The 24,775-nt window shown below is 43.8% G+C and overlaps 1 long non-coding RNA gene across 3 annotated transcripts; it reads right to left on the minus strand.

Moving 5' to 3' along the window:
• Window positions 1-24,775, minus strand: LOC145716155 (uncharacterized). Of its 3 annotated transcripts, XR_014138606.1 has the most exons (6): window positions 24,273-24,775; window positions 16,842-17,067; window positions 11,897-12,044; window positions 9,335-9,384; window positions 1,213-2,012; window positions 146-991 (listed from the first exon to the last, which is right to left on the minus strand). It is a non-coding gene; the product is annotated as an uncharacterized LOC145716155 (long non-coding RNA). The 3 variants fall into 3 exon arrangements; XR_014138607.1 differs by lacking the exon at window positions 1,213-2,012 and having other exon boundaries at window positions 1-991; XR_014138608.1 differs by lacking the exon at window positions 11,897-12,044.

Genomic DNA, 24,775 nt, shown 5'->3' on the forward strand with positions numbered 1-24,775 from the left:
ACCAGATTCAACTTCATTCAGTCATTCAACAAATATTTATTGAGTGTTACATGAAGTTATACTGAGCTAGATATGGGGGTGAGGGTTAAGGGGGAGGGTCATGCTGCTCAAAGGCCCTAAGAACTACGTGAAGTGTTAGGTAACCTCAATGCGGGGGGATGTTGCCAGGCATAAAACAGGAAATTGGATGTGTTGCTTGGAAGAAGAAACCAACAAAGGTGAGTGACTTGGGAAGGATCAAGAAGAGTCTGGGGAGGATATTGAGCTTATGAGAGGGATTCCTGTTTGGACCACTCCCTGTATTCACCCCCTCCCATCCCCATTTGACATAGCCATCACCAGAATCATTTCAGTTCACCATATTGGAAAAAGATGTGATCAGGGGGTGGGGGGCCGGGTGGGGAAGAGGTTTGAGCAGAGATGAGCATTTGTGGGAAGAAATGCCCAAAGGGTCTGCTCTGGTGCTTGTGAAAATACTTTTTTTGGAGCCAGTGTGAGGGATTATAAGGGGATTTATTTCATTTTGTAACACGGCCAAAAACACAGGCAGACTGTGACTAAAATGGCGGGTGAGGGATTGGCTATTTGGATCTTTGTTCTTATTTTCATTCTTGATAGAAAATGTACAATCTTCACCCTGCCATCGAATAAACATTTCACAATTTTCCCTCTGGGACTCTGAGAGACATATTGAGATGCTGGGGAGGGACATGCCGGGACCTCCCTCTTGCCCCGACACTATGCATACGGCCCTACCAACCTTTTGAGAAAATGGAATTGCTTAAAAAGACTTGAAGCTTTCGTTGCACCTGTGTCTGTATCCAGGCCACAAGCAAAATTTGCTTTGCTTAATGGGTTCTGTTTGTCGTGCTGTGTTGGGATAAGACGTGCCCACATTTCCCCAGCAGTTATTTGGGGAGCTTGAATGCCCAGATGGTGCTTTAGGCTGGGTGGTCTCTGCCAAGAGACTCTGGACAGCGCCGCTTCTGCCCTGGAGGAGTAATACAATGGTCCACTGAGCAGTGCTGTCCAAGCAAAATATAATGCCATATACATAATTTTAAAATTTCTAGTAGCCACATAAAAAAGTTAAAAAAAAAGTGAGATTAATTTTAATAATATTTTATCCAATATATTTATTTTATCCAATATATCTAAAATATGATCATTTTGTCATAGACTTAATATGAAAATGATTAATGAGATACTTACATTCTTTTCTTTTAAAACAAAGTCTTCCGGGCGCCTGGGTGGCTCAGTCAGTTAAGTGTCTGCCTTCGGCTCAGGTCTTGATCCCGGGGTCCTGGGATTGAGCCCCGCATCAGGCTCCTTGCTCTGCGGGGAGCCTGCTTCTCCCTCTTCTCCCCACTTGTGCTCTCTCTCACTATCTCTATCTCTCTCTCTCTCTCAAATAAAGAAAGAAAATCTAAAAAAAAAAAAATTTTTTTTTAAACGAAGTCTTCCAAGTCTGGTATGTATTTTATACTACGGCACGTCTCATGTCAGACTACCCACATTTCAAGTGTTCAAGAGCTACGTGTAGCTAGTGACTACCATTTTGGACAGCATAGGTCTAGAATTCTCTTCCCATCCTTCTGCAGACCCCTTGAAGCCCGGGAGGGTCTTTTCTTTCAACCTTTATAAGCAATGAAGAGCCCAACCCTTTGGCTTTGAGTAGGAATAGCTCCCTACTTAATCCTCCAACTGCATAATTATCTCCATTACTCCCAGAAATAGTCTGGCAAATTCAGGGACCTTCCATTATGGTACCTATCACCCCCCATCCCTGTTTATGCTATATTCATACTCTGTTTGTGTTTCATGCTCTGGTGCTTTCTGTACTTTATCCTTCTAAAACTTACCTTTCCTGGGGGCTTTTTTCCCTCAAGGGCTCTGAGGGAATAATGGTGGTAAGGGCTATTGGTAGTCTTCTTGGGTCTTAGCATGCACCAACCCGCTTCAAAATTACAGATAACACATGGCCATGGGGCAGGACAGCAAGAGCATTGGAACTGGAGAGAATTTAGAGAGCTCCTAGTCTGGTGTTTTTAAAACTGAGATACGATTTGCAAAACATAAAATTAACCATTTTCAGTGTACAATTCAGAGACAGTTAGTACATTAGCAACGTTATGTAACCATCACCTCCATCTAGTACTAAGACATTTTCATCACTGCAGAGGAAATCCTAGCCCCATTATAGCAGTCACTCCCCAGCTCCGCCACCCACCACCCCACCCCACCCCCACCTTCCTCTAGCTCCTGGCAACCACTGCTTTCTGCTTTTTGTTTTATGGATTTGCCTGTTCTGGATATTCCATGTAAATGGATCGTGCAAGATGTAACCTTTTGCATCAGGGTTCTTTCGCTTAGCATCATGCTTTTGAGGTTCATTCATGCTGTTGCATGTGTCATGACTTCATTTCTTTTTATTGATGAATAATATTCCACTGCATGTATATACCACACTTAGCACATCCTTGCTAACCCTTGTTATTTTCCAACATTTGTTTTGTCTTGTTTTTTAAAAAAAATTACAGCCACCTAGTGGGTATGAAGTGGTAGCTCATTGTGCTTTTTATTTTTTTTAATTTTTTTTTTTTTAAGATTTTACTTATTTATTTGACAGACAGAGACAGACACAGCGAGAGAGGGAACACAAGCAGGGGGAGTGGGAGAGGGAGAAGCAGGCTTCCCGCCGAGCAGAGAGCCCGATGCGGGGCTCGATCCCAGGATCCTGGGATCATGACCTGAGCCGAAGGCAGATGCTTAACGACTGAGCCACCCAGGCGCCCCTGTGGTCTTCATCTTTGTATCAGATGATATAGTCTTTTTTTTTTTTTAAGATTTTATTTATTTATTTGACAGAGAAAGGTAGAGACACAGCGAGAGAGGGAACACAAGCAGGGGGAGTGGGAGAGGGAGAAGCAGGCTTCCCGCCGAGCAGGGAGCCTGATGTGGGACTCGATCCCAGGACCCTGGGATCATGACCTGAGCCGAAGGCAGATGCTTAACGACTGAGCCACCCAGGTGCCCCTCTCATTGTGCTTTTTAAAAAAGGCTTTTAAATTAATAAACTTAAATGTTTTAATTTAATTTTTAATTTTTAATTTTTAATTTTTTAAAGCCGTTTCAGGAAGGTCCAGAGTGTTGCTATCTACCTCCTATCCCCACACATACACAACCTTCCCCACTATGACATCCTCCACCACACTGGTACATTCTAACAATTGATGACCCTACACAGATGCACCATTATCACTCACAGTCCATAGTTTCCATTAGCTCTCACTCTTCATGTTGCATATCCTCTGGGTTTTGACGAATGTACAATGACATGCATGCCACCATTGTAGTATCGTACAGAGTCGTTTCACTGCCCTAAAAATCCTCTGTGCTCTGTCTCATTGTGGTTTTGATTTGTGTTTCCCTAGTGACTCATGATGTTCAACCTCAGTCTAGTGGTTTTTCTGCAGCGCCTTGAGAAGCCCCCTGAGGGACTGCCATGGTAAGGAAGAGGAGACGCAACAGGGAGCAACAGTATTCAGGGCCCCCACACCCCCCTCCACCACAATCACTCCACTCATGTCTACTGGGCATGTTTGACTTATTCAATATTCCATTTGAGCAGGGAGTTTTGAGGTTCACGTAAATTTGGCAGTCATTTACCTGGTGTTACATTTTTGCATCTCCATTTTACATATGACAAAACTGACATCACAAGAAGCAGATACTTGGCTAGTGTCTTGAGATTGGTGACTTCTAAAACCAGGAGTGGAGCCCTGCTTTTCTGAGTCCTGGTCCCATTTTCTTTCAACGCTCTCACCCTGTTATTAATAACCACGACAACGGGAACTATCACATAGTAAATGCTTACCATGTGGCAGGCACTGTGGTGACATTGTCAAGTAACCCTCTCAGAATAACTTTAAAAGCTTCATTCCACTGTGAGGCACAAAGGACACTTAGAATGGATATCTTCACCATGGGCTGCCAGACTCCTCTCCAATGTCATGTCTACCCCTTTCCACTCTAGAACTCTGCTCCAGGCACATCATGTTCTCGCTGTTCTGTGTGAAGCCCACCATGTGCCAGCCTCAAAGCTTCTCTTCACTCTGCTCTCCTGTCCCACTAAATGATAAACTTTTACAGCAGCTTAAATAAAAGAGTTATTACTTTGTCACCCACTGGAGGTCTGGAAGTAAGCAGACCTCTGACGTGGGGGTCATCAGAGATCCAGGTTGCTTTTTTCCTGCTCTATCACCTTAGAGTGTATCTTCCATTTTAATGGTTCAAGATGGTGTTGGACCACTAGCAACTCTACCTGTGTTCCAGGCAGTAGGAAGGAGGAAGGGGAGGAGGGCAAAAATGGAGCACTTCCCAGCCGAGTCAATTTCCTCCCAGCAGCCTTCCCAGAGACCCCACAAAATGCCTACTTAGATCTCACATGGCCTCAGTTAAATTGCAAGAGAAGCTGGGAAATGAATTTCTTTTTTAGCTTATCTTTTGTCACACCAAATAAAATTGGGGTTCTATCCTAAAGAATGAGGGGGGTACGGATATTTGGAGACACCTACGGTCTATCACAGGTGTTCATTGGAAGTACTTTTTAATGGTGAAAATTTGGAAATAATATAAATCTGAAAACATGATTGACTCAATAAATTAACTGATTCATCAATATCACGCATGCTTAAATATTACATTTTAGAAGAATATTTAATGACATGGTAAAATGTTTATGATACTAAGTTGAGTGAAAAAGAAATGACTGCTTTTCTAAGAAAACAATTAAGATATTCTATAAAAATCATAAAAGAGGGGGGCGCATGGGTGGCTCAGTCATTTAAGTGTCCGACTCTTGATTTTGGCTCAGGTCATGATCTCAGGGTTGTGAGATCGAGCCCTGCGTTGGGCTCCGCTTTGGGTATGGAGCCTGCTTAAGATTCTCTCTCTCCCTCTCCCACCACACTCTCTCCCTCTCTTTCTTAAAAAAAAAAAGAACCATAAAAGAGGATCAGCTACTTGATATTATAAAAGAATTATGGTACTCTGGATATCTTTTAAAAAGAGTCCTTATCATTTGGTGATGTATTTATGGATGAAATGTTATGATGTCTAGAATTTGCTTTACAGTGAAGGAGAAACAATGTTGGGGTGGGGGTACATAGATAAAACAAGAATGGCCATATGTGGATAATTGTTGAAGCTGTGAATAGAAAATGGAGGTTTGTGATCCTATTTTCATTTTCTTTTATGCAGGTTTGAAACTTTCCATAATAAAATTTTTTTAAAAGAAGGATGAAGTACAAGTCATTTAACCTCTGTCTCATTTCTCAAGTGGACTAATAATAATAATTAGTTCACAGGGTGGAGCAGAGATTAAATGAAATGATAGGTTATGTAAAAATACTTAGAGAAGAATAAAGGCAGTCAGAAGTGCCAGTTACTCCCAGCAGGATGGAGCTAGCATAAAGCCAAGTTAGAGACAAAAGCCAGACTCTCTGACTCTGCTTCCCTGGAGGCTTTCACTCTCTACTTTGCCTTCCCTGCTAACCCGCACCCCCACCCTCACCAGGGGTGGCGAGGAGGTTCTGGGACAGCTAGGTGCAATTCACAGCCAATGGCGAGGCAGGTTCCATGCTCGGCTCTCCCAGGCCTCCAATGCCACCCCTAGAAGTCCCTACCTTCTTGGTCCGTGCATGGGGTCCATAGACCACTCTGCACAGATGTTACCCACTCAGCTGCCACAGGCTGGGTCATAGTCACAGGCTCCAACTGACTGTGTGGCCTTGTGTAAATGACAACCTCCCAGGACCTCACTGTTCCTCTGTCCAAGGAAGGGATTGAACACATGGTTTCCAAGGATACTGTGCCCTTGATGTTTTCAGAAGATAAATGTTAATAATGTAATAACAACAACAGCCAACATATGTTGGGTACCATCTATAAAAAAGGTACAATGCTAAGCACCTTATAGGCTTTAATTCATGTAATTCTTCATCCTTTACAAGGCAGGGTCTATTATTAGCTTGTTGTTACAAATGAAAACGTAGGTTCCAAGAGGGTAAATAAATCACTTGCTGGAGGTCTCCAAGATGGTAGGTAGCGGAGCAGGGTTTTGAACTCAGGCAGAATGGCCCCAGAGTTTAATAAACAGGAGAAAAGAGCAGCCTGCGTGGCATTCTCTGTTAAGAAGGCGGCATCCATCCTAAGTTGCCACTTCAAATTCTGGAGTCCCTGACAAAGCCATGGGTCTGGGAAACTCAGGAAAGAAGACCCCAGTATTTCTCCTAAGGAATGAGGAGCTGTTCTGGGCGTCCACTGTGGAGCTCAGAACAGGCTTTCAATGTCCCACTTAGGTTAAGAAGACGCTGGACTGATGGTCAGTTGGCATGGATCAGTTTGGTCTTCTGGGTTGTTTCCTGCTGTGACAGTTTTGGTTAGCCCATTCCCATGGTGTGCTGGTTGTCAAATATTTATATCACCCTTGAAGAGAGAACTGTCTGTAAGGATTTAAAAGTCGGGCAATCTTCTCAGAGGAGTCTGGGGAGAATCTCAGAAAATGATAGACAGCTCTCTGGTTTGGGTAGATAACCAGGCCATGCATTTGATGGCCCTTCAAAGTCCTGCACAGGCCCCAGAATCTCATAAACATGGCTAGACTGGCCACTCTTGTTTGGAGAAAAAGATCAGTCAAAACCACAAAGATCTATAGTGTTTCCACCAAGTTCTATAGTGGAAACATGTTTTTGCCAGCCCAGCTTTCCCAGTTCCATTCTTTAGATTCTCTACCTCGGCATTCCTCTGGAGAACTAGCTCTCCTCTCCACTTCATTTCCTAGTGGGACCGTCCATCATGGTGACTCATCCCCCCCAGGCCAAGGGAGGGCCACGTGCCCCAGCTGCTCTCTCGGAATATGAATCCTGGATCAAAATACAGGCACATCCCCAAACAACACCTTCAAAAGAGCAAACTCCGGTTTCTATTATTTCTGAGACCCAGCAATTTAGCCTTTTTTGTCAATTACACCTCCTAGCCTGACAGTACTTTTATTTCCTGAAGTTATCCACAGTCTGTTTCTGTTGCCTGTAACAAAAACAACAACAACAACAACAACAAAAAAAAACAAAAGCAAAACCCTTTCTCACATTGGGTTCATTATCAGAGGTCAGTGCTTTTTTTCTTAGAAGCTTTTAATCCTAAACGACAGACCATTCCTGCCTGGCCCAACCACTCCCAACCCCAACCCTAAGTCCTTTCTCTTCCATTTTATTCCAGAGCATCCTGGGCCAGAGTGGAAAAGAGCTCTTGTCAATGTGCTAAGCTTTACCTTGAGGGATGAGTGAGGACACCCTTTAAATTACCTATAAAACCCTTTGATTCACTCAGCAGAGGTTGCCATGGGCAATTTGCTAAGCTTATTGATTATTTTCTGTTTAAATTAAAGTTTGATGTCCTGGAACAGGCTGTGCAGTGCATGGAGTTAATGGAAAAGGTTGAGATCCAGGGGAGAGACACTCGCTGGGGAAATGGAGGGTATTCAAGGGGAAAACAGGGAGTCTATGAAGAGGAGATTGTCAGCGCCAAGTTGTAGTAAATATGATGGTGATAAAAAAGATAGAGAATGGAATTCTTTTATGGAGAAGGGCAGCCTCCTGGACATTTAAAGCCTCAGGAAGACGGTGGAAAAAATGTATTCATTCCACAGATATTTGTTGCATGCCTGTTATGTACCAGGCATTGTGCTGGGCACTGGGGGAAAATAATATAGAAAGCACAACTCTTGCCTCTATGTTTTACATTGGTGGTTCTCAAAGTATGTTCCCTGGCACAGCAACATCCCCATTTGCCTGGAAATGTGTTAGCCATGCAGATTCTTGGGTCCCACCTAGACCTACTGAATCAGAAACGCTGGAAGTGGGGTCCCGTCCCTTCCAGGTGAATCTGATGCATGCCACGGTCTGAGAACCGCTGCTCTAGGGGTGGGCCTCAGGGGTCTGCCAGCCAGGAGCTCAGTTTGCATGGTGTTATTATTGCCAACGTCTGCTGAGTATTTATCATTGCTGGATATTGTGCGAAGCATGACATGTGGGTTGTGTCATTTCATTCTCCCAACAACCCTGTTAGTGGCAGATGACAGGGAGGCACACTGAAAGTAAGGGGCGTAGGTAGAATTCAAAGGTCAGAGCCTAACCACGCTGCTCTGCGGGGTCCTGAACACCAAACCCCCACAAGCTCTGTGACGCATTCGGCCCTGGCCACAGCTGATCTGCAGATAGAGACAGAACTATGGCTTCCCCCAGATGAGGTATATTGTGCAGCTGGGTTTCAGATGCTTGAGGAAGGAAAAGAAGGGTGGAATGGACTAGGAAAGGGGCAGAGGGCCAGCTGGGCTGCAAGGAGAGGCCAGGCCCACAGACCCACATACATAGTTTGTCCTCATCTTAAGGGAGGCTAGCATTCAAAATCACCACATAATGATCAGGTAGAGGGGAATCTTGTCAACTCACTCAGAAAGGGATTTCATGTCATGATGCCTACATTCAAGCCCTTTAATTCTTCTACTTATAGTGTGTACTTGTTTTTTATTGCTGCTGTAACAAAATCAGTATTGGTTTCATATACCTGCTGTAACAAATTACCACAGACTTAGTAACCTAAAACACCATGAATATATTCTCTGACAGCTCTAGGGGTCAGACGTCTACAGTCAAAGTGTTGGCAAGGCCATATTGCTTCTGAAGGCTTCAGGGGAGAATCCATTTTCTTCCCTTTTCCAGCTTCTGGATGCTGCTTGCAATCCTTGGCTTATGGCCCCTTCCTCTGTCTTCAAAGTCAGCCACGTAGCATCTTCTCTCCTATCTGACCTCTGCGATTCTCACATCTTTCTCTGATTCTTAGCCTCCTCTCTCCCTCTTACAAGAAACTTTGTGATTATATTAGGTCCAACTAAATAATCCAGAATAACTTCCTCATCTCTGTATCTTAACTTAATCCATCAGCAAAGTCATTTTGCCCTGTCAGTAAACATATTCACAGGTTCTGGGAATTAGAATATACATATCTTGGGAGGTCGGGGGGGATTATTCTGTTTATCATACTTCATGACATTAGGAAAGTCACTTTTCTTTCTGGAAGGTTCTAGTTCTTCCCAAAATGAGGATTGTAATAATTCTTGGTCCTAATCTTTCAGGGCTGTGATTGAAATGATATACATGTTCATTGCAATCACATTTGTAAATATTATTGTTGCCTCAGTTTCTTCAGCTGACAAATGGGGATAAGTGATGTTTCTTCTTCATTCAGTTAAGAGTATGTATTGCTTACTTACCCTGAGCCATGTTGTGTTCACGTTGCGTTGGAAAGGACTTGCCACAGCATCTGCGACACAAAAGACACTCAGGAAAATGTAGTTGCAATAATTGTGTAAGTTAGTTAGGTTTTAGAGCCTTAAATATGTGTCAGCAACAGACAGAGATGAGGTCAATTCCTTGAGGAACCAACCATCTGATGACTCATATCATCGTGCAATGTTTGGAAGAGAAGCAATAAGCTCAGGTCCCAAGATGCTCCAGTGATCAGGAACTTAAGAGTATGTCCACTGAGCTAACTGACGGTCAGAGTGATCCTCTGCCCCTGCCCTGTGGGAGGGGACAGGGTTAAGGCTGCCTGTGCCCACTGGAGGCCATTATTGCCACTCCTCTGGATCTGCATTTGTTGGTGATCAGGGGAACAAAAAGCAGCAGCCGGGTCCACCAGAAGAGAGACATTAAAGTTGATTAAGTGAGTGGGCCAATTAGCGTCTGGCTTCATGCAGTGTGGAGTTAATTAGCCGCTACAAAACAACAACAGCTGCTTTGATGGTTGGGCAAGAGGCCCAGCAGAGAGGAGCCATGGGAAGAGAAGTGATAGGGCTAGTGCTTAATAACTTGGCTGCAGTGGGTCCTGCCCCACTAAAAATGTAGAACAAAGCCCTGGGCAAACTTCCCTGCATGCTCCAGACAGGGCATGGGGCGGAGAACCAGACCCTTCTAGTGCCCTCCCCCTAGGGAGAGGCCAACCTCAGACCTCAGACTTGAGTTTCTTTTTAAGACTGTTTAGCACAGGGGCGCCTGGGTGGCTCAGATGGTTAAGACTGTTTAGCACAACTTAGTTTGCAATCTTACTAAAATCACGACCCTACACATTTCGTCTTGATCCTGAACTTCATAATGCACATTGTTTGCTCACATTGATATTTTTTCCTTATTACAAAAGTAATACATATTATGAGGCTAACATTTGGAAAGCATATAAAAATACTGAGGAAGGGGCACCTGGGTGGCTCAGTCAGTTAAGTGGCCGACTCTTGATTTAGGCTCAGGTCATAACCTCAGGGTCATGGGATCCAGCCCCACATCAGGCTCTGCACTCAGCAGGGAGTCTGCTTGAGACTCTCTTCCTCTCCCACCATTCACACTCTCTCTCTCAAATAAATAAATCTTTAAAAAAATATAAATAAAAATACAGAGGAAAAAAATAGTCCCTCCACCTTGAAATAAATTCAGTTATTAACTATTTCTTTTTTGCTTGCTAAATGTCGTTCAAGGTGTTCAGACTAATTATACATTAGTTTTGTTCTTTCTCTATGCAAATATATATGCTGTTTTACACATCAGACTTACCGTGTATGATCTTTAATAACTTACTGTTTTTAGCAATATGCCATGAACATTTTCCTTATCTCATTAAAATAATTTTTTAAACTACTCAGCCTCTATGGTTCCACTAATTAAACTATGTTTTAGTTGTCCACTTATTTATACCTCTTGCTTCCTCTTCTAACAAAGTTCTTGAGGGCAGAGACAATATTTTTTTTTTACCACTATATCCCCAATGCTTAGAACAGAGCCAAATATGTGATAGGCACTCATTTAAAATGTGATGAATGAGTAAGCAAATGAGTGAACAAATTTCACCAATTCCTTCTTAGGGACCACTGAGGTTGCTTCTACTTCTTTACCATTATAAAAAAATGCTGTTATATCAGTTAAGATTAGTTTCAACTATAAGTGACAGAAAATCTCCCAAAGTAATGGCTTAAACAAGATTTAAAAATTTCTATTTTGGGGCGCCTGGGTGGCTCAGTTGGTTAAGCGACTGCCTTCAGCTCAGGTCATGATCCCAGGGTTCTGGGATCGAGCCCCACATTGGGCTCTCTGCTCAGCCGGAAGCCTGCTTCTTCCTCTCCCACTCCCCCTGCTTGTGTTCCCTCTCATGCTGTCTCTCTCTCTCTCTCCCTGTCAATTAAATAAATAAAACCTTAAAAAAAAAAATTTCTATTTTGCAAGAGTCCAGGAAGGTACAGTGCTTTGCTATCCATTGGCATGGACTCCATTTCCAAAGTCACCTCATTGTTCAAAAATGGCTGCTAAATCTCCAGCCACATTCCAGCCAAAAGCAAGGAAAGGAAGGGAGAAGAAGGACGCATACCCTTTTTAAAGGAACCTTCATGGAAACTCCATATACCCCTTCTGCTTGCTTTCTAATTAGTCATAATTTCCTCATGTGACTTTATCTAATTGCAAGGGAGTCTGGGAAATGTAGTTTTAATTATGCAGCTAATATTCAGTATCCCTGATTATACACATTAGACTTACCATGTGTGATCTTTAATAATAATATGATCTTTCAAGATTCAGTATCCCTGAATATTAGCTGCATAATTAAGAAAGGGAAGAAAATTGGGGGACCACTACCTGGGATGGCTTTTGAGCTTATGGATTGACCCACAGCCTCTCAAGCTAGCCCTTCCCTAATATGACCCTTAGTGTTTTCCATAGGGGGATAGGCTCAAGTCAGTGCAGCTTCTTAGATTGAGGCCTGGGACCAGTGCACTGGAGGGTTTCAGAACCTTCACTTCCGTGCTATAAACTTCATCTTGCCAGTTGACATAGTCATCGCCAAAGATTGACTCAATAAAGATGCCCCATTTCCCGGAGGATGTTTTTCCAATTAGTGCATAGAGGAAGTTCCAGCTGTGAGGACAGGAATCAGGGTTTCTGAAATGCAATGATTATTAGTAACAATCAATCAAACAGCCTCGTAGGACAACAGAGAGAAAGCCAGCTCTCAAGGATGCTATGTGGGAGACAAGGATGACGGGCTGCCTGTAACAAGAGGCGATATGGCTCAACCACAACATGGCCAAGCCCCTGAGACAGTGAGGGACTTTGTAACAAGGTTTTACTGCCTGCAGTAAAAATCCTGCCAAAACGCATTCAGGAACGTGTGGGGAGACGTGTATTCATTATTATGCCCCTAGCAGCTATCACAGGAAACCATCTGGGCTCAGTTGGCCTATAAATTTGCAACTTGCAGTTGGGTGGGCTACAGGGAATCGGCCAAGCGGGAAGTCAAGGTGTGAAGTGGATCTGGCAGGTTCCACACACAGGGCTAGCTCAGAAAGTCACCATTCCCGACACTTAATATCCTTTTTAAATTTTTTTATCGTGAAATGCATCACACCTACAGAAAAGTGCACAAAACATAAAGGCACACTTTAACAAATTATCATAAAGTGAGTACATACTCAGCAATCACCCAGGTCAAGAAAAAGGACATTGCCAGCCCCCAAGAAGCCTCTCGTGTGTCTGTTCCTAAACACATTGCCTTCTTTCCCCTCAAAGATCATGATGCTGACTTAAATGAGTATAACTTCCTTGCCTCACTTGACTGTTTTGTCACTTAGGGATTCACCTCCAAATGGTATAATTTAGTTTGCCTGATTTTGAACTTTATTTTGTTGTACAGAATTACAGAGTCCATATTCTTGTGTGTCTGGATTTGTTTTTCCATGTTCCATGTTATCATTTTAGTGTTTATCCATCTTGCACAAGACTCTGTCCATGTTCATTCCTGAATATTATTCCATTATTCCACTTACCTATTTTGCTGCATTTGGACAGTTTTTTTTTTTAAGTTCCTGGACATTTGGGTTCTTTTCAGGTTGAGGTTACTATACATAATGCTGCTCTGAACATTCTTGTGTGTAAATCCTTGCGCACACATGTATGAGTCTCTGCAACTTTGAGTCTCAGACTTCAGCATGCATGAACATGAGCTTGTTAAAATGCAGATTCCTGGTCCTCCTCCCTAAAGATTTGGATTCAGCAAGTCTAGGGTGGTGCCCATGCATTTTCATTTTCAACAAATTTTTAGGTGTTAATGAGGCTGTTGATCCCTGCACCACACCTTGAGGAGCACTGGAGAGCTGGAGTTGGCAAGCTGTAGCCCACAAACCAAACTCGGCCCACCACCTGCTTTTGTATGGTCCGTGAGCTGAGAATACATTGACATTTTTAAATGGTTGAAAAAATTTCAAAGAAGAATACTATTTCATGACCCATGAAAGTCACGTGAAATTCTCATTTCAGTGTCTGTAAATAAAGTTTTATTGGCACACAGCCGTGCCAATTTCTTTATGTACTATATGTAGCTGCTTCAATGCTTGGTAGAGTTGAATGGATGTGGCAGAGACTGTTTTACTTGTTGGTCTTTTACAAAAAAATTGTGTTGATACATGATCTAGAATGCATGCTTTTGAGTGGCATTACTGTGTTATAGAATAAGTCCTTGTAGCACCTTCCCTGAACAACGCCAGTTCTCTAAGATGGTTGTGTTACAGTTCCATTAGCAGTGGAGGATATTGTTTTACATTTTTACCAACACTTTGTTTTGTCAGATTTAAAATTTTAACCCATCTGTTGGTTGTGCAGTGATATCCCATTGTAGTTTTAACTGGAATTTTCCTGATTATTAATGTTAAGCGTATTTTCAAGTATTTATTGGCTGTTTGGATTTCTGGTCTAGGAAATGCCTGTTCAAATTTTTGCCCCTTTTGGGCTACCTGTCCTTTTCTCTATACATTCTGGATACAATTCTTTTGTCGTTGATATGTGTTACAAATACCTTCTTTCACTCTGGGGCTTGCCTTTTCATCTTATGATTGTGTTTTTAAATGAATAGAAGCTTTCATTTCAATGTAGTCAAACTTATCAAACGTTTTTGTATGTTGTTTAAGAAACCTTTCCCTAGGGGCACCTGGGTGGCTCAGTCATTAAGCGTCTGCCTTCGGCTCAGGTCATGATCCCGGGGTCCTGGGATCGAGTCCCACATCAGGCTCCCTGCTCGGCGGGAAGCCTGCTTCTCCCTCTCCCACTCCCCCTGCTTGTGTTCCCTCTCTCACTGCCTCTCTCTGTCAAATAAATAAATAAAATCTTTAAAAAAAAAAAAGAAACCTTTCCCTACCTTGAAATCATGAAGATATTGTCCTTTATTTTTTCAAAGTTTTATTATTTTACTATTCACATTTAGGTTTTAGTTTACTTGGAATTGACTTCTTGTGCAGAGTGTGGGGTAGGGATCTAATTCCATTCATGTATATGTAATTTTCCTAACACCATTTATTCAAGGATACTTTCCCCACTGTTGTGTGAGGATATTTTTGTCATAGAGCAAATATTTATGTGTATATATGGGTCAGTTTATGGGCTGTTGGTTTTACTTCACTGGTCCATTTGTCTGTCCTTGTACTAATACCACATATACTTAATTACTGTGGCTTTATATGTATTAAAAATCTGGTGTGGGCGCCTGGGTGGCTCAGTTGGTTAAGCGACTGCCTTCGGCTCAGGTCATGATCCTGGAGTCCCAGGATTGAGTCCCGCATCGGGCTCCCTGCTCGGCAGGGAGTCTGCTTCTCCCTCTGACCCTCCTCCCTCTCATGCTCTCTGTCTCTCATTCTCTCTCTCTCAAATAAATAAATAAATAAAATCTTTAAAAAAAAAATCTGGTGAAGCAAGTCTTTCCACCTTGTTCTTCTCTTCTTTGACACTGTTTCAGCTATTTTTATCTCTAGACGTTTTTCCCCCCCTTAATTTGTTCACAAAAAACATGAAGTTGATGGACAGTGAGAAGGCATCAACTGGTAGCAGGGTCAATTAGTACAACCTGTTTGGAAAGCAATTTGGTAATACTCTGATTATTGAACCCTTTCACTACCAACACCTCCCCCTAAAGGACATATATTTTAACGCACTAATTCCATTTCTGGAAATCTAGCCTAAAGAAATATCCAAAACCAAAATTCAAAACAGGGGGAAAGTTTTTGAGTCAACAAACAGACTCAGTGTCAGAGCCACATGTTGGAGGTACAATGAAGAGGAAACCTACTCCTACCTTCCAGAAACTTCGAGTCTTTTTTTTTTTGGTCCACAGCTGTTATAGCTAGAAAATAGGATAGAAGCTTCAAGTCTTCTTCAGGAAGACAGCCATATAAATAGAGCATTGCCGTCCAGTGTGGTAAATGTTCAGATAGAGGTATGTATAAACACTATGTGCACAGAAATGTTCATGCCAGCATAATTTATAATAGTGGGAAATTGAAAACAACAAAAAAATATCAGCCAGTGGAGAAACAAAGAACTAAATTGTGGCACATCCGTATGATGGACTATTGTACAGTTATCAAAATAAAGACTGTGAATGGAATAAATGATTTGAGTATAATGCTAAGCGAAAAAGAACAGGACACTGCAAAGAAAAACACTCCTGTCTGTGGAGAAAAAAAATAAATAAATGCATTGGAAAAATACTGGAAGGACTATACCATAATGATAATAGTCATTATGAATATGGGTGATTTTTTTCTTCTTTCTATTTCCCAAGCCTTCCGTGATGTGGTTACATAAACTTAGAGGAAAAACATCACTGAAACAGCCACTTCCTATTCCTCACGGATTCCTTTCAGGACCTGCCCGTTTCAGGCTAAACGCTTTACATGTGTGAACTTATTTAGTCCCCAGAGCCCTTAAGGGATAGGTGTTTTTAGGTTATCGTCTCCTCATGAATGGGGGAGAAGGTGACAGAGAGGTGAAGGAACTTTCCCAGGTCACACAGCGAGATGCAGAACTGACACGTGGACATAAATCTGCCATAGTCTGTGGTCCTCGCCACAGCACCAGCCTGCTTCCAGTTGCTGCAGAACATGGCAACTTATTTTTGTTTAAGATTTTATGTATTTATTTTAGAGAGAGAGAGAGAGCACATGTGAGTGGTGGGGGTGCAGAGGGAGCGGGCGAGGGAGAATCCTGAAGCAGACTCGGCGCTGAGCGTGGAGCCCAATTTGGGGCTCCATCCCAGGACCCTGAGATCATGACCTGAGCGGAATCAAGAGTCGGATGCTTAGCCGACTGAGCCCCCCAGGTGCCCCCAGAGCCATGGTATCTTTCAGAGGGAACCAGGCCGTGATGGCTAAAGAGTGGTTCTGCTTAGAAGAAAGTAGGTTATGAGCCTCTGGACCCCTCCAGCCCAGTGATTCTGATTCGCAGCCCCATGTCACTTTAAATAGCTGGGTGATCTTAGCTAGTGACCCAAACATGCTGAGCCCCAGCTTATTCTTCTAACAAATGCAATCAGCAGAACTCACCTCCTAGGCTGTTGCGTTGATTAATGAGATAATATATATCCCATGTCCTACAAAAGGGAGGCACTTGTTAATTTATTTCCCTCCACCCAAGGACACAGGAAACTTTAAAAAGACAGACCCCAGCCTTTTCCTGTCACTTGGCCTCTGGTTATTGTCCTGGGTGTAATGGAGTGGAAAACTCTATACATGGCTCCCTCTGACAGTGAATTTCTAATCTCAGAAAACTTAATGGTTTTTGTCAACCTGATTGTCCAGTGAGAGCGGATTAGGAGAATGACTTCCTTGTCACTGGAAAGCTGACTTGCTTCACAACGTTTTTCCTGGTGCTGGTGGGAGGCATGATCGATACTACACAGACCTAAATACTTACCTGTGGTCTAGGGGCTGAGGACAAAGGTTGGATGTTCCATTTAAGTTCCTTCAGCCATTTCCAAGTAGACCGGGCGTGATGTGCATTAAGCGGTTTAGGCTGGTGACCCGGAGCTCTGCCTTCTGAGGGGCAGACCCAAAATCGAGCAGTTGCTTTCTCCAGACCAGCGAAGCAGAGGCCTCTCTGGCTCCTGCTGGATTTGTCTTCTCAGCTCCAGGTTTCCCATCTGGGAAAAGAAAGGTCCATTAGTTACTGTTGGCACTATGAGGGAAGGATGGCCTTGCTTTTTTTCTGTATCAGGACTTCCCAGACACAATGTGCTGGCGCACAAATGGACGGTGGCGACTAGTTGAAATCTGGTTCCAGATCCCTCTCCACTGCCAGCCTGGGATGGGAGGCATCTCTCGCACCAGGCACCTCCACAGCAGATGGACCTGCGAGACAGACCTCAACACGGAACACCTGCCAGAAAATAGTCACCTAGGGGATTTCCTGCCGTCTAGGGGAGCTCTCTTAGTCCAGGAGGGCAAAGCCAAACCTGATTTTATTTGATGTCACTTCCTTGGGAACGTCATCTCTGACCTTTTAGATGAGTCAGGTCCCCTGTACTTTCCCTTCGTGATACTCATGCTAATTAGAAATGAATCAGTATCGCAGGAGGGGAAGAATGAAGGGGGCGAAATGGGGGGGGAGACGAACCATGAGAGATGATGGACCCTGAAAAACAAACTGAGGGTTCTGGGGGGGAGGGAGGTGGGAGGATGGGTTAGCCTGGTGATGGGTATTAAAGAGGGCATGTTCTGCATGGAGCACTGGGTGTTATGCACAAACAATGAATCATGGAACACTACATCAAAAACTAATGATGTAATGTATGGTGATTAACATAACAATAAAAAATTTAAAAAAAAGAAATGAATCAGTATCTAAATCAATTCAAATATAAGCTCCACGAAGTCAAGGACATTTGCCTGCTTTGTTCCTTGCTGATTCGCAGCACTCAGAACATTTTTGGCACAAAGTAGGTGTTCGACAAATACTTGTTGAATACGTTGATTAATAAATTTATATAATTACCTGTTTATGACCTGTCTCCCCTATTTGACTAGAGCTCCTATGAAAGAACCGTGTCTTATTCTCCCTGTATTCTTAGCACCCAGAACAAAACCTGACACATAGTAGAAACTCAATAAACAGTGAAGAGTAAAGTACTTAAAACTTTTTACATTGAATTAATATTAATTTTAGTTAAGTAATAAAACTGCAATATAATTAGAAAAAGAGTAAAGACCCATCCCCCATTAATATCACCACTCTTATGTAGCTACTTTAATTATTTGCTATTTTTCCTTTTAGAGTTTTCCACTGTGTACTTTGTAATTTTAATCAGGTTTTTTTTAAGCATGTGCATGTTTGTGCGCACGCGCACACGCACGCGCGCGCGCGCGCGCGCACACACACACGCACACATCAACTGTCCGGGTGGCAGGAAGTTTTATGAATTTAAGAGCAGGAAGGGAGGCCTGGATGAATAATGTTTTTCTTATTGTTATAATTAATTGTTGGTCCTACAATGGGATTGATAGCATCATGGGAACTGCTAGTGAGAAGCATTTCTTTCTGAAGTTTCAAGTTTCACCCCTGAGGTCAAGGCAAATCTGGCTATGGAAAAAATTTGCAGGTTAGAAATAACCCACAAGGGGCGCCTGGGTGGCTCAGTTGTTAAGCGTCTGCCTTCGGCTCAGGTCATGATCCCAGGGTCCTGGGATCGAGTCCCACATCGGGCTCCCTGCTCGGCAGGAAGCCTGCTTCTCGCTCTCCCACTCCCCCTGCTTGTGTTCCTGCTCTCGCTATCTCTCTCTCTGTCAAATAAATAAATAAAATCTTAAAAAAAAAAAAAAAGAAAGAAATAACCCACAGGAAAATGCTTTATTTTTATGCTCGCAAATCAGGGAAACTTGCCATGGCCGCTTCTAAACATAAACCTGTTATGTACACTGCAGTGGGCTTAGTGGCTCAGGGCTCATTTCTCAGCCTTTTTTATTTGGATCATTATGTGGAAATCAACCCAGTTTCTTTCCTTAAGCCCCTGGTGATACATTGCCACAAAGTGATTCAACTGTAATTATAGAAGTGAGGAAACCATGGCATACATTAAAAAACAAAACAAATCAAAACCCTGCTCTATTATATTCAAAATACCTTTCTAAACGTTAGGAGGGGAAAGGTTCTACTCCTTCTAAAGACAGCCTATAATGACGGAAAGCCTCTTAGTTGACAATGAGAAAAATCCATGCAAATTTCTTATTGACAAATAAGGTGGGCAGGAAGTTGAATGGACAATTTACTCATCTATTGCTGGGGGACCGCTTTCAGGGTTGGAAACAGACTCTGTTGACTAGAGGGAAAGAGATACATCTTAATCTTGATCTTGACCTTTTGTCTCCCCCCCCCCGCCCCTCCCTCATTTCTTATCTGAAATAGAAAACAGGAGGAAGGGGTGGGGAGGGGGGGATTTATCAGTGAATAAAACAGCACTCCTTCAGGAGATGGGTTAGTAGAAAGGCAGAGGAACGGGGGGCTAGTCTAGCTCTGCGCCCACCTTAGGCCGTGAACCAGTCACCTTTCTGGGGCTAGGGATGATGATGACTTCATACCACTTTCACAGAGTTGTCCGAAGGATCTAGAAAAACCCTGGCTATGGAAACACTTTGAAAAGCATATGGTCAAATTTACTTATTTATTTATTTATCTATCTATCTAAACAAGAAAACTTTTATTATTTTTTAAATTTTATTTATTCATTTTTTTAAGAACTCTCCACACCCAACATGGGGCTTGAACTGATAACCCGACTACCGAATACCGACTGAGCCAGCCAGGCATCCCTCAAATGTTTTTAAAATGAGCATAAGTCTCAGTATTGCACGACGAAGCCATACTCTCAAAAAGCCCTGGTGAGGAATTTCCTCATCCAAGCTGCAGTAGCCATGAAGGAGACAAGCAGAGAACAAGCTGAGAACCCAGGACTTTTCACATATTGGAGGCGCTGAGAGATAAAGAAATGCAGCTTCCTTAAGCACACAAAGGATTGCCAAAGAGCTACTTGATAATAGTTGAGTTTAATAGGAAAGAGCATCTCTGTTTCTACTTCTTTAAATTCTCCTTTCTTATGCTATTGATGTATTATTAAAATTCAGATGGTAAAATAAGACAATTTATGCAAAAATTCTAAAAAAATTAGCTTTCTAGGGCTAAAGAGTAAGTTCTATCTCACTTTCCCCAGTTGTTAACTGAAACTGCTGGGTCCAATAAACAATATATTCCCTTTCACAGGCTCCATTTCTTTTAATCTTATTGAATTCATTTATTCATTCAACAAATATGCATTGACTATCCGGCTGAATGTAGAAGGAAGAAATAATTAGCTTCTCCAGGGCTGGTGTTCTAGTCCCAAATCTATTGTGCATTGCAAACATCCACAAGAAAAAACTAAAGAAGAAATTGCAAGATTAAAGTGCTATTCAGAATTCAGAAAAGGAACATCAGATGCAGTAGCAGTGACTGATGACTATAAGTTTTCCTCTCCTTCCTGGGCACACAGACGACACTCAGACTCCTGTGTATTTAGTCATGGCCACATAACTGAACTCTAGTCAATGGAATGAGATGTTACATGCGTCACTTTCAAGCCTGACCCATAAAAGCCTCCCACATAACGCTCCTTTGCTCATCCAGCTGGCTGAAATTGAAAGGAGCTCACGTGTTGAAGATGACAGAGCCTCCATCAGCCTGGATCCCTGCGTGACTGCACAGAAGAAGCCCACCCTGTTCCCCGATCCAATGCTATTAGGAGAACATGAAATACATTTCAGTTATGTTGAGTCATTATACATTGGGAGGTGTGTTGTTTCAGCGGTTATCCTAATTTAACTAATGCATATGCTAACTAAGCTTCAAATTTGGGGCCTGTAAGAAGGAACAGTAGAGAGAGATTTAACAGCAATGGATGCTTTTGCCATTTGTCATAAACAGTTTCAAAGGATTTGGGGTTCTCACTCTGATTATCCCAGGGACATGCCTTCTTGTAGGATCATCTTTATACTTTTCTCTGCCTTAGTTCTTCCATGCAAAAAAGAGTTTATATATATACATATATAGATAGATACAGATATAGATAAAATATAAATGTCTAGATATAGATTTTTTTTTAAGGTGAAGTATAACCATTACTGTCCAAAAGGGTAGCAACCTATTGAACTCCTTCAAGGGCAGATGGAGATATGAAAGCAGAATATAAGGCATCAGGAAGAACCTGGTTTTCTGTAGGTCTGCTCATTTTTCTGCCAACCCAAGCCTGATAGGGTGCCCACAGTAACGTCAGGCACCTGCAGCTTGAGCCTCACCCGGGCCCTGGGCCAATGGGAGCATAGCCTCAGAATAAACCAGGAACTACCTACATCATTGGGCAAGTGGGGTCCGGAAGTAGGTCTCTTCAGCTGTTTTAGCCTTCAGTTAGGATGCCTTGGTTGAAAGTGATAATAAAGCCAAACCAAACTGATTTAAACTAATAGGGAATTTCTTGGTAAACACAACTGCAAAACCCAGGGGCACGGGCTAGCTCTGGGCACTGCTGGAACGATGCCATTAGGACCTGGTCTCCCTCTGCTTCTCCTCTTTGCTCTGTTCTTTTTCATCCTTCAGTCTCCGCTCCACATGGTGACAAGACGACTACAGTCACATCAGCTACCTAAGGTGACTGCTCTGCTCTGAGCCAATCTCATTGGCCAGGGAGGCAGAGTGCTGTGATTGGCCACATGGTCTACTCTGGAGGCTGGAGGTGGGGACTCTACACCGAGCGTGGTGGCTGAGAGTAGGGACAAATGGCTTCCCAAGGGAATATCAAGGGCTATTACCAAAAATGAGGAGATGGGTGACAGGAAGGCAAACCACCCTGGGTACCAAGAGGTAAAGGGTGCTAAGTTAAGGTCAAAGCGCTGTGCTGTACCTTTATACTTCCATGCTCCCTGTGGTGCTAACCAACCCCCCTGACTCTTCCAGAACCTGGGAAAGGAGACTGGAGCCCCAGCTCTAAACCCCAGCAGCAGGCTACACATTCTGTCCCACTTGCCTAAGCCCTCACTTAGAGCTGGTTTCTAGGCTCTCCTAACCTGAAGTTGGCTCCATATCACACTGGAGATATGGGGGGTGGGGACGGCAGTTTGGGGCTCTTTAGCAGAATTTCTTTTTTTAATTTTTTAAAAAGATTTTATTTATTTATTTGTGAGATAGAGTGAGCGAGAGAGAGAGCACAAGCCAGGGGGCTGGAGAGGCAGAGGGAGAAGCAGATTCCCCACTGAGCAGGGAGCACGACCTGGGGCTCCATCCCAGGACCCTGAGATCATGACCTGAGCTGAAGGCAGCCACCTAACTGACTGAGCCACCCAGGCGCCCCCCTTTAGCAAAATTTCTGCCTATGCACCTTGCTGTTGGCTTCTCTTACTTCTCTGCTGTCTGATCTCTGTTGCCACCCATCTCCCATACACAGTCTCCCTGCTCTCTTGGGTTGGGCTCCTTGGTTTTTAGCATCTGCCTAAATTCCACTTGGGTTTTGCTCACGCTCCTTTGGACTTAATAGTCAGGTTCTCAAAAGAGAATTTTCCATCTGTTTGGTCTTGTGGTGTTTCTGGTTCCTGCTTTCCCTCTTCTCCCAACCTCAGTCCCACCTGCTCACACAGACAGCCCTGTTCTGCAGTTGAGTCATCTGGAGACTCTATCAGCCCCATAGGCTCATTGGATGTGAGGGTTGGGGATTAGCAACCAACAGTCAAGTGTCCTCTGGACCTCCTCAGGTCAGGGGAACTTTCTCCAGAATTGTGCTAGAGCTCTGACCTTATGACCCTTCTCTGGCCTTGGAAAGTGGGGAGACTGGGGCCATTTGTAGATCTGAGAATGAAATCACTTTTAATGCAGGTGTGTCTATAGCTAATCAGCATACAGGCCTGAAGGCAGCTCACGGACCGAAAACATCCTGAGTCCTGAGCTAGTTGGGAAAAAAGCAGAGGTATTACAGCATTCCCAGAGGTCCATGGTAGGAGCCATCCGACATGGCTCCTATCATCAATCTTGAGGAGATTCAGGATCCTTCAGTGGGTAGGTAGTCTTCTATGAAAACCTTCTTGAAGAAATTTTTGGATCTTAGGAAAAAAAGGAAAATGTTTTCCTATTTGGAAATTGGTGAAAATAACAATAATGATAATGGCTGATATCTACTGAGCCATTTCCATGTTCCAGACACTGTTAGAAGCCCTTTCTATATCTCATTGCTCTGAATCTTTACAACACCTGCATGAGATGGGTATTATGATCCCTGCCCTTTATAGCTAAGAGAATGGAAGCGTGGAAAGGCAAAATAATGTGTCCACGGTTACACAACTAGTAAGCGACAAGAACTAGGGTTCCAACACAGCTAGTCTGACACTGGGGCCTGTGTTCTTAACCTCTACATTATAGTGCTTAGTTTTAGAAGAGGCTCAGGGCATACAAAGGGCTGACACGGAGCTAGGGGCAGTCCGAGGTGGAACATGCCAAACCAAAGCAGAAGCATCACCAAGAACAGGCAAGAGGTTGTCAGGCTGGTCCTTACCTAGAGATCAGGCTCATCCAATGTCACATATGGGGAGAAACCAGGAACACCAGCACTCAGAATCAGATTGCCAAGGTCAGATTAGCACAGGAGGCCTAAAGCTGGGCGGTCAGGGCTGGAGAGAAAGGTGATCTGCAAGGAAGCAATTGACCTGACTCCTTTCATGCAGGGTGTTTCCCTCCTCCTACGTGTGCGCTGGCTCACCCTTCAACCCTTTGTACTCATAGACTCTGGACCTCAAAGCATCAAGCAGAGACTTTATAGTGGGTTGTAGAGGGAGGCAGAGGTAGTCAGCTGGGGCTCGAGAGGACACATCAAAGTATTTTCTGCACTGAGTGCACCCCTGTGGGGCCACGCAATACCTGGGGAACTCTCAGGGAGACTGAAGGTGTGTGCAGAAGAGAGAAATAGGAAGCAGGAAAATGAGAATGAAAAGAGGAAGGAGGGCAAGGGCAGAAAAACAGAAATGGAGGCGGCGTGGCCGGAGGTCAGACTCACGCTTTGACAATGAGTGCTGTAGCCCTCAGTGCTGCCCCCAGAAGCCTGTGCGGGGAGGGGAGGCTGGCGGGGGGGGGGGGGGCGGAGGGGCGGGGACAGGCTGTGCCTTTCAACCTGGGCTTCTTTCCCCTAATCTGTCCACTCTTTTTAGTGCGTTTTGAGTATAAAATGTCTCTCCCTAGGCAGGAAGAGCTTCAGTAATGAGATGCCCAGAGTTAGTCATGACACTCAAGCTTCTTGCAGGAAAGAAATATTTTTTTATGTCATCATAAAACTGCCCAGCTTACCTAAGCCTGCTGTGGAAACCGTGGTTCTGAGGACAGAGGGGGAGATCAGAGCATCTGGCCTGGAGCTGAGGCAAAAGGCAAGGTTGGGGAAACCTTCTCTCTCCCAGCCAGAGTCAAACTGGCTGTGCCCGAGTTAGCGGGAAGTGACACATGGCAGTTAGGGAGGAAAAGGAGAGGCCAAATGGGGTTCCTGGCCTGGTCCAACCCCGTCCAGAGGAATGAAGCCTGTGCAAACGTCCCAAAGACAGGTCCTCCCTCTGGGGAAAGAGGTGTGGGTGGGAAGGGGCCGCTGCCCTGGACCCTCTGTTTCCCTGGAGCAACTTGTCCTAGCTCCTGTCCTATAGCTCCAAGGAGCCAATGCAGGTCTGCGAGGCTGCGTCCACAGACCACTCCCTCAAACCAGAGGCAGGAAGACCTCTGGCCAAATGTGCTTTGTCATTTCTGAGTCATCTTGGATGACTGCCCATCTCCGAGCCTCTGTTCCCTCACCCAAGAGCTGGGAT

This window comes from Leptonychotes weddellii, chromosome 11 (genome assembly GCF_054177405.1).
Source record: "Leptonychotes weddellii isolate Sample4059 chromosome 11, ASM5417740v2, whole genome shotgun sequence".
Lineage (NCBI taxonomy): Eukaryota > Metazoa > Chordata > Mammalia > Carnivora > Phocidae > Leptonychotes > Leptonychotes weddellii.